The sequence below is a fragment of the Callospermophilus lateralis genome, chromosome 10 (assembly GCF_048772815.1).
Source record: "Callospermophilus lateralis isolate mCalLat2 chromosome 10, mCalLat2.hap1, whole genome shotgun sequence".
NCBI classification, from domain to species: Eukaryota; Metazoa; Chordata; class Mammalia; order Rodentia; family Sciuridae; genus Callospermophilus; species Callospermophilus lateralis.
The window spans coordinates 14,514,267-14,524,394 of record NC_135314.1 but is presented as its reverse complement, the minus strand read 5'-3'; the positions used below and the strand labels follow the sequence as shown (position 1 = coordinate 14,524,394).

At 43.2% G+C, this 10,128-nt stretch overlaps 1 protein-coding gene across 2 annotated transcripts in view; it reads left to right on the top strand.

Annotated features, from left to right (window-relative positions):
- The first annotated feature begins 4,605 nt into the window (after nt 1-4,605).
- Bach1 (BTB domain and CNC homolog 1) overlaps nt 4,606-10,128 on the top strand; it is a 43,867-nt gene continuing 38,344 nt past the window's right edge. For both annotated transcript variants that reach the window (XM_076868318.2, XM_076868317.2), the window contains exon 1: nt 4,606-4,677. The gene's annotated coding sequence lies outside the window, so the exon portion shown is untranslated. The remainder of the gene's footprint in view (nt 4,678-10,128) is intronic.

The window sequence follows — 10,128 nt, the reverse complement described above, 5'->3', positions numbered from 1 at the left end:
CCCCAGTTCAAAGCCTTGGCTTTTGACTCCTCCAATTTTGTTGAATAAATTAGTGGATCAATACTTAAGGACAAAAGTAGCTGAGGCAAAGGAGATGTGATGAATAAAGTTCTGGAGAGCCTCTAGAGATATAATGGACAGGCAGGATGGGGTAGGGGACTGTAGGTGTCATGTCACATCTGAGGAAAGGAAGACAGAAACTGAGGGTGGTCTGAGGGTGGACAGAAACTGTGGAGGTGTAGATATTTCCTGAGTTTGGGAAGGAGAAATGAGCAGGGTCAAGTGAACCGGTGACTATGCATCAAGGATTTTCTAGGTAACATATTAGGTCTCATCTGAATATTATGCCATGTTGTTCTTTTTTAAATTTATATATTTTTTAGTTGTTGATGGACCTTTATTTTATTCATTTATATGTGGTGTTGAGGATCGAACCCAGTGCCTCACACATGCTAAGCAAGTGCTCCACCCCTGAGCCACAACCTCAGTCCCCCATATTGTTCTTATTCCTATCATATGTTAACATCTATATGATTCAGTTCCCTCATTTTTGAGAGCCAGGCAAGGCAACCTGACTGTCACTGGAGGAGAAAATGATGGTGAATATATCTAGCTTTTATTGAAAATCTTTCTTTGGCTTATGGCTTAAAGTTATTGTTTTCAGAGCTAATGATAAGAAGTTATTTTGGAAATAAAATCTGTATAATGTCTAGAAAAAGAATGTGTATGACTTGGGAAATTTTGAAAAGAGAACAACACTTTTGAAAGAAATATAACAATGATATATATAATATCTTGTGATCAGTATGGTAGGTTGGCAAACACTGCTCACAGCAGAAAAATTTGTCATCACTTTTCAAGTCAATGAGAAGTGTAAGTGGATAATCCTTCTAAAGACTAAAGCACCAAAAGGGCCGGAGGGCAGCTTAGTGATAGAGTACTTGCCTAGCATATGTGAGGCCCTGGGTTCAATCCCCAGCATTCAAAAAAAAAAAAAAAAAAAAAAAGCACTAAAATCCAAACTCCATGACAGAGAAGCACTAATTGTAAATCACTGTGAAATAGGAGCACAGAGTCTATGCTGTATTGCTAGGTTAAGTTTCAAACCACCATCATCACCAATTCAAAGCAATCATGATTTTTTTTCCCTTTAAGACCTTAACATTTTTTCTTTCAATATAAATTGAGGCACCATATATCATTATAACCAAAGAGACTTTTAAAAAATCTGTTTTAGTAAGATATTTTAATAAATGTGTCAATGTGAAAGATATTCAGGCTGATAAATTCTTAAGTTTTTCTTTCTTTTTTTTTTTTTTCTTTTGGTACTGGGGATTGAACTCAGGGACGCTCGACCAGTGAGACACCTCCCCAGCCCGATTTTGTATTTTATTTAGAGACAGGGTCTCATTGAGTTGCTTAGCACTCTCTGTTGCTGAGGCTGGCTTTGAACCCTCTATCCTCCTGCCTCAGCCTCCCGAGCCACTGGGATTATAGGCATGTACCACCCTGCACAGTTGAGGCTGATAGTTGACCAATTCAATTAATAGTTGACCAATTAAATAGATTTTTCTTGATCTTGAATCCAGCAGGGCTATTTAAGATTTTGTTGGCATGACAGTTAATAATATTATGCTAGCTTAGGAAGTCCAGAAGACAGAGGTCAGAACTTATGGTGGTTTGTGAATATTTGCACTGTTATTCAGGTTTTATTTTATTTTTTGTATTTTACGTACCCAGGATTGAACCCAGAAAGGGCTTAACCACTGAGCAACATTCCCCATCCCTTTTTATTTCTTTATTTTGAAACAAGGTCTTGCTAAGTTGCTTAGGGCCTTCTAAATTGCTGAAGCTGGTTTTGAACTTGTGATTCTCCTGCCTCAGCCTCCTGAGTTGATGGGATTATAGTCATGGGCCACCAAACCTGGCTGATATTTGGGTATTAAAAAAATGATATTCTAGTTGTTTTATTCAAAAGCAAGAAATGCCGAGACAAAAAGTGCCACACAATTTACTGAGTAACTACTGCATCATCATGCGCTCACTCCCTCAACCTGCAATCTGTCCCATTCCTCTCTCTCCCTTCTCAATATTAGAATTAGCATTTTAAAACAATCACGTAGAAAAGATTTCTACTTACTCTCTCAGCCCAGGGGAGAGTCCAAACTCTAGGCCAGTGCATGAGGCCCTTCCATTGACTTGGTTTTGTTTAATTTTCCATTCATTTTTCATTCAGTCTCTTCTATGTTACATACCCTCAGTTTTAACTCAGTGCATTTCAATTGTTCTGAAGATTATTTACATCAGTATTAAAAATGCAGATTCCTGGGTTCTACTCAGACCTTTGAAATTAGAAGCTTAGGAAGGCAGGGGACAGAAACCTATCATTAAATGAGTCTGCAGATATTCTTACTCACTGAAATTTGAGAGACACTTCTAACTGCCTTGACAGTCTTAACATCTTGGTATACCTTTGTAAGAACTTTCCAAATTATTAAGCTCATCAGAATGCATGTTATCATTTTCAGGGCAGAAAATACCATCCCCATTATCTAGAGGAAAGAAAGTTTTTCTCCAGGAGGAGGGTGTGTTCTTCCCCTGAAAAAATCTGCCTAGCTGTGGAAAGAAGAAAAATAAAATTCCATTGGCTCAGGAAGGCTGAGGCCTCTTAGGTGTCTGTAAGAACCCTCATCCTTCTTTCATGGTCTATTCCCAAGTGTCCTTTCCTCATTTCTCATTTTATCTTTACCTGCACCATGAGCCCAGACAAGCTGAAATACCTCCCATCTATGTACCTTCCCTCAACAGATGGGCACCATTCTGATTTTCAATTAAGTCCTAATGCAAGCTTTCTTCCTCCAGAAAGCCTCCCCAGATTCTAGGTGATAGAATCACTTCATATCTTGCACCACCATCCAATTTCACTCATGTCATCTTCTTATGTATTTTGGACATAAGTCAAATGTCCCTAAGTCCCACAGCTTCTGCACTGCACAGATGCAGTCTCACTAGTGATAATATCTGAATTTATTATCTTGGAAGCCTTTTTTTTTTTTTATTTGGCCCAGGGAGTTCCAGAGCTGTCTTCTTGTGTACAAGGAGTACACACTCTCTGGGGCTGCTGGTGTTCAGCCAATTTTTTCTCTATCTTTCTCTATCTTTCTCTACTTAAACTCAATGGCCAACAAAATCCCTTCAGACAAATCCTTCCATGGCTGCAGGCTTCAAAGGCAGTGCCACTTTCCCCAGAAGGTTGGCTAGCATAGTCGGCCCTCAAGATTGCCACACTTGCACCTTACTTGGCAAACAGTCAATGCTTTGAACTCCAGAGCTGTTAAATGGCTTGGGAACATAATTTAAAAACTGACGAATTGGATAAACATCCAGAATAAGCACCAGAGGATGAAAATGTAACCAGGGCTTGAGATGAGCCAGGTGACACCACTGGACACTGAACCTGGTTCCAAGTTTCCTGGCAGCCACAGTATTAAGGGAACATCTGTTACAGGATGCCTTTGTTTTCATTGTCAGCAAAAGTAGGGCTGCCAGAAGATGCTTTCTAATGTATCACCCAACACAATGGGCCCGACTCTTAGTAAGTGCAAAGCCAATAAGCACAACCGGAGAGAAGAGTTGAAGAAAGAATACTTGTGCAAGCACGGAGAGCCCCGTGTATACCTCCCAAAGCAGAGTCTTCTGAACACTGAAGCAAAGGGATTTTATTAGGAAAACATATAATAATGAGACTATAATGAGGAAAGTTACACTCTTGGTGTTTCCACCCCCCCCCCCCTTCTGGAAGGTCTTATTTGAAACAAACAACTTGAAGGAATGTTAGACAAGCTTTATTTTGGGGGGTGAGGTGGGTATGGGGATTGAACTCAGCGGCACTCGACCACTGAGCCACATCCCCAGCCCTATTTTGTATTTTTTTGAGACAAGGTCTCACTAAGTTGCTTTGCACCTCCTCGTTGCTGAGGCTGGCTTTGAACTTCTGATCCTCCTGTCTCAGCCTCCCCAGCTGCGTGCGCCATCGCGCCCGGCTAGACAAGCTTTTGAGGGTGGAGGCTCTTGTCCCTAAAAGTTCCTGTCTGGCAGCCAACAAATGCACTGTGCCTCCCTTTTCTTTTGGGCCCTCTCAAACTTTGGAACCTGGGTTCTTGGCTACCCCAAAGTGAGCAGCCTGGAAACTCTGCGGAGGAGTCTTCCAGAAGGGGCCCCCATGGGGCTTTGGCGAGGGATTGGGTCCGATGCCTCTTCTCTCTCTTGCCGTCGGTGGGCACCCTGGGCAGGCGGGCTGGCTTGGTCTTATTCCAGTGTCTGTCAAACTACAGGCGTCAGCCTCAGCAGGGTGAAAGGAGGTGGTCCTTGGGTGGCTTGCCAGTTCCACCGCGCGCAGAGGTAGTGGGCACGGGCAGCCTCCCCCGACCCTTGCGGCCAGAGCCCGGCTGCAGCCCCCGCCTCGCGAGTGGCGGGGCGGGGCCTCTGGGGGCGGGCCCTCGAGTGGGCGGGGTGTCGTCGCCGCGGGGTGCTGGCGGCCGCAGCGGCGGAGCGGAGGGTGCGCAGGGGAGGGAAGGGCCGGCGGCCGCGCCGAGGGAGTGAGTCACCTGACCGCTGCCCGCGCCGCCCGCCGCGCGCTCGCCGCCGTCAGTCGGGCCGCGCGGCGCTTCGGCTCTGGTGAGTGGCTGGGCCGCCCCGCCTGCCCGTCCTCCCCGGGGTGGGTCAGCGCGCGGGGTCCGGGCTGCAGGCCGAGGGGCGACCCGGGGGCAGGTCCGGGAGGCGTCGGGGGTCCACGGGAGGCGCTTGGTGGGCGAGGGTGGTGCGCAGCGTGGCTCGCAATCGGCCCCCATTCCTGGAGCGTCCGCGGAAGGGGCGACCCGAGGCTGCTGCGCGGCCAGCGCTGCTGTGTGACCGCCGAGCGGACTTTACCCGGGCCGGCGGGGCGGGGCGCGCCGGGCAGCCGAGTGCCGTCCCCGGCCCGACCCGCGCCCCGCCTGCCGGCGACACATCCGCGCCGCCCTCGCGGCCCCTGCCCGGTATTGTCCTCCGCCCCTACCGCGGCGTCCAGCGAGCTGCTGCTCCCTTAGCCTGCGTGTGTGTCGCGCGTGCAACCACGTAAGGAAGGCCGAGTTCGTGGCCGAGCCAAGACAGCCTTGCTGTGCTAGGTTTAGCCAAGATTGATTTGGGGGACTCGAGATCCCGGAGCTCCCCTTGTAGGAGTTTGCCCACACGTTGTAAATTAAGCCTCTTACAATATGGTGAGAGTGGGTGTAAATTCTGGAGACACCAGCTTTGTGCTCGCGTAGTGTAACGCGAGTGCCATTGCCTCTTCATTCTTACCGGCAGCTCTTTGCCATTGAGTAGAAAGGTGCGGAATGCTTTTATGTAGAGCCTTCTGCGTTCGACTTGGGCTGATTCAAGGTAGAGCGTAGTAGTGATTGTGAAAGAACGTGTGTGGGGAAAACAAGCTACAGCGTCATGCTTGGAAGAACAAAGACTGTTTCGTAGGGTGCTGATCTTTTTGGAGAATTATATCGGTGTCGGAACTGTTACCTGGAGGAGGCCACTCTTAGGTCTTTGTTCACTTGTTGGGACACCCATTTCATCCCACAGGGCTTGCATTTAAGGCATTTCGGCAAGATAAAGGGTGGAAATCTCAGAGATGTTAGCGGCAGAACCCTTGAGCGCTTCACATGGTCAAGCAGAGAAATGGGAAGAGGTGTGGGCCTGCTTCTTCCTGGTGTTGGGGTAGTGGTGCAAGGGCTGGGCTGGGCTTGAAGGCACTTGCCACTTCTGTCTTTGGACATCACAAAGAAACCTAGGGCAGAAAAAGGCCCCTGGTGAGTCGGTTGGGAGTAGAGTAGCCTTGGTGTAGTGATTGCTCATGTATTACTGTTGTTTAGTCTATGAATCTGTCAAGTGGCTTACCATTGTTCAGTACGTTGGTTGGATAACAAGGTAGGGTGACTCTTTAAAAAAAGTTGGGTTGCTGAGTCATCCGCCCCAGCCCAAGAGGTAATTAGGAACAGCTGGTGCGATACTCTCATCACATGCCTCCACTATAAAAGGCCAGGGAGCACGCTTTCCTCAGAAGGTCGAAGGGGACCAGGCCACAGTTGTCTGTGTTGATACAGGTAATGAGTGAGTGAAGTATAAGAGCGTTCTTAGGAAGTGGCTAAGTAGCATTGAGGTGGTGTTTAAACAGAGTAGCCTTGTGACCTATTGCAGGAGAATGTGAGGCCATAAAATTTGCAAGTAGGAGTAACCCAATCAACAATGTGGTAACAAAAATTTTACCATTTATACTGTACTTATTGTACTTTTTTGTGGTTTTGTTATTGAGTATTCTATATGTTTCAGAAAGTGAACTTAATTTGTTCCTTATAAAAGTTTATTTATGGAATCATATAAGGGGGTTCCATATCATTTTTCATGGCCCCTGAATTTTCATGTATACATGAGTAGTGTGATACCATCAGGGAGTAGGTAAGAACAATATGGGTGGATTGGCAGGTCTTATGGGACAAATCTAGAAAGAGCTGTTAAGAAGCAACAAATGTATCTGTCTCATTCTCTTGGTATATGTGTCTATATCTTGTGTCATTGCATTTTGCTTAAAAAATGAGTGGGTGAACACACGGGAGGAGTCCTCAATGCAAGGTTTAGGAATGGAAAGTTTAGTTGGGGGGTGGGGGTGAGCAATCTGGCCCTTACCTTTGACTAGAAGAGTGATTAATCTTTTTTGGTGGTAGTTCATTTAAAACATTTTGTAATAGGAAACACGATCCTTTCATTGCTGTAAGTTTGGAACCAAAGATTAGCAATCATGACTTTTTTAGGTATTAGGGTTTCTAAGGTGGGGTACCAGATGGTTCATCTGAGAAGAAAATATTAAAACTTTGCCCCCCACCCACCTTTTAAAATTTTTTTTTTTTTTTTTTTGGCAGTGCTGGGGATTGAACCTAGGCCTTGCTTGCAAAGTAAACACTCTACCAACTGAACTATATCCCTAGCCCTAAAACTTTGGTTTTTAAGAGTTTTACATAAAATAAGAAAGACATTAAGATGAAAGATACAGATTAACAGTAGTGCGTGCATATTGTATAAGATGAGTATATGTTGTTCATTCTTTTTCTGCTGGGGAATATAAAGAATTTAATTCTTTTAACACCTGAAATTTTTTTTTTTAACTTGTGATTTCTTTTTAAGAGCTATAGTTATTTAAATTTATTCTTAGTGGTCTAATTAATTCTTATTTCATGTGTACTTCTATTCTTTTTATAATACTTTGAAGGTTAGATGCTTGCATGTAAATTTCTTATTACATTGAAATTAGGTATGGGAATTTAAAAAAATACATAGTTCTATTCATTACCATACTATTTTGAATTTGGTTCAGAATAGTGGTTGGTTTGCTTAATGTGTGTAATCTGAAGTGTAGTGATAGGTAAGAAGTTACAATGGGAACACTTGAAGATAACATATACATTGGAGTACAATATTTATATAAAAATTATTTTAAAAATTGCTTTGTTCTGTTGATGTTTGAAAGCCTGTTTATTGTTTTTTTTTTTTTTTTTTTTGCCAAGCTCTTTTTTGTTTGTTTGGACAAGCTCACATCCCTTTGATGAGGATTGCCGACTAGTGTTCAGCAAAATCTCTTGGAAAATGGCATTTATTTAGAAAAGTCAATCTTCTAGGAGTGCTGGGAGCCATTAGTATTTATCACTGAGTTACATCTCATATACCATTCACCTCCTATATCCCTGTACTGTGAGATGTGATGCCCAGAAAAACAGTTGCAAAACCCATTAAGATTACTAGGATTACTTATTACTAGATTATTTATTCTCTTCACTGTGCTAATTTCTTCAAAGACTTACATTTTAGGAATTATCTCCTCCCTTCAGTTTTCTGACTGATGCTCTTAATGGGAAAATTCTTTAAACCCTAAAACCCACATCTTCTGACGGTCCTACAAAATGTTGTGGAGTAGATGATTTATGAGATTTTTTGACTTTAAAAAAATTAAGGTAAAATACTGATGTTCAAGGTATGGGTAATTTGAGTGCTATTTGCAAAAATCCAGGCCCCTTGGAGAGAGTAAGACAGGAAGGCAGATAAAATATTAACTTACATCACCATGAAGCCTGGCCTTCTGGCTTACTTAATGCATAGCATTAATAGAACTGAAGTTGTGATTGGTTCATTGTACAGGTGACAGAGAAACCATATACCAAGAGAAACCATATACCAAGTGGTTGAAAGTAGGAGACAGGGAGCCACAGACTGCTGAGGAAGGTTGAGTTCTGGCTGTGTTATCCCTTTGGAAGCCAGTTCTACCTGGTGACTAGTGCCTTGTCTCCTCAATGCAGTTGAAGTGACAGTAGAATCTAGATTGTTGTGAGGATTAAATGTGTTAATAGGGATTAAGTGGTTGGAACAGTGCTAGTTTATTTTAAACATCAATACATGTTAGTTGTTACTTTCTATTGTCCAGAGTCAGGGAAGTGCTTGGTTACACAGCCACATTTTGTAGCTTCCGCAGCCACTGACCACAAGTGGGTCTGAGGAGCACAGCAGGTCATTGCTACTGGAAAAACAATTCAGTGTCCTCTGATGATGAGTTAGTAGCACCACTTCTGTCACACCCAGGACACAGCTTTTTACTTATATCTGACAATCTCAGCAGAGTACGCTAGAGCACATTGCTCAGTCAGTACCTGTTAATTGAAATTGGTGGGTTTTTGTGTGTGTGTGTGTGTGTGTGTGTGTGTGTGTGTGTGTGGTGTGGGTACTAGGGACTTAACTCAGGGGCACTGAACCATTGAGCCACATCCCCAAGCACTTGTTTGTATTTTATTTAGAAACAGGGTCTCACTGAGTTGCTTAGCACCTCCTTTTGCTGAGGCTGGCTTTGAACTCTTGATCCTCCTGCCTCAGCCTCCTGAGCTGCTGGGATTACAGGTGTGCACCACTGTGCTTAACTTCTGAAATTGAAGAAATAAAAACACTTGCCACTCTCTGCCTAGTTTTTTCTCTACATCATAGTTGAGGACAATCTGGTTTGTCAGTATTAAGTCACCTGGTCACTCTCTCCCTGCTTATTAATTATAGGGCTAAACTCATTTCTCAGATCTTATTCCTGAGCTCTATCAGGTTTATTTGGAATATTTGGAATGTACATTTATCTGCCAGTTACTACTTTTGAGTACTGTTTTTTTTTTTTTTTTTAAGATGACATTTCCATGTTAACTTGGAGAAATTATCCATAATGTTAATATGAATAATCCAGTGAATATGTTTGTCATGTAGCTTGTTATACCTGTTAATAATTCAGAAAGTGAGACCCCCCCCCCCCCCCCCCGTCTCTAAATAAAATAGGAAGAAGGGCTTGGGGATGTGGCTCAGTGGTTGAGTGCCCCTGAGTTCAATCCCCAGTACCAAAACAACAACAACAACAACAAAGCCAGTTTCAAAAGCCAAATTTTTTTTTTTTAAATTACACTCTATTGAAACAAAAATAGAGTGTTAGTTTTCTGCTAGTGAGGATCTATTTTCTCTCCTGTGTCACACTGAATGTGCCTTTTCTGTGTTTGTTTACAAGCTATCCATTGGTTGCTGCACTGGATGGCCTAACTGGATTAATAATAATTCCATGAGTTTTGAAACTTGGAAGTTTTTAGAAGATTGAAGGAGAGAACATTATGTGTCACAACTCTTAAGTGTATAGTGAGTTGAAACTGTTGGATTTCTGCTTTGTTGTCATCATTTGTGTGATGACTGAGGAAGCAGCTGGTTCGTCTCCTGAGAAAGACAGAAAACTTACTTTGTGACTTGTTTTTACCTTTAATTGACTTAGAATGAATGAGCAATTCAAATTTGAGTTGTTTAGGTGTTAACCATTTTATACATTAATACTTTTCTTTTAGTGTCATTACTCCTCCAAAACATATCCTTAGTTTAGAATCGGAGTGAGTTTGGAAAATATTAATATGGTAATAAAAGTCATGCTAATACAAACATAGGGAACAAAGAAGCAGTGGTTGCCAGGACCCTGGATGCTAATGACTGCTGCATGGGCACAGAGGGCATGCCATGGAGCTGGCTGGCTGCACATTCCTTTCT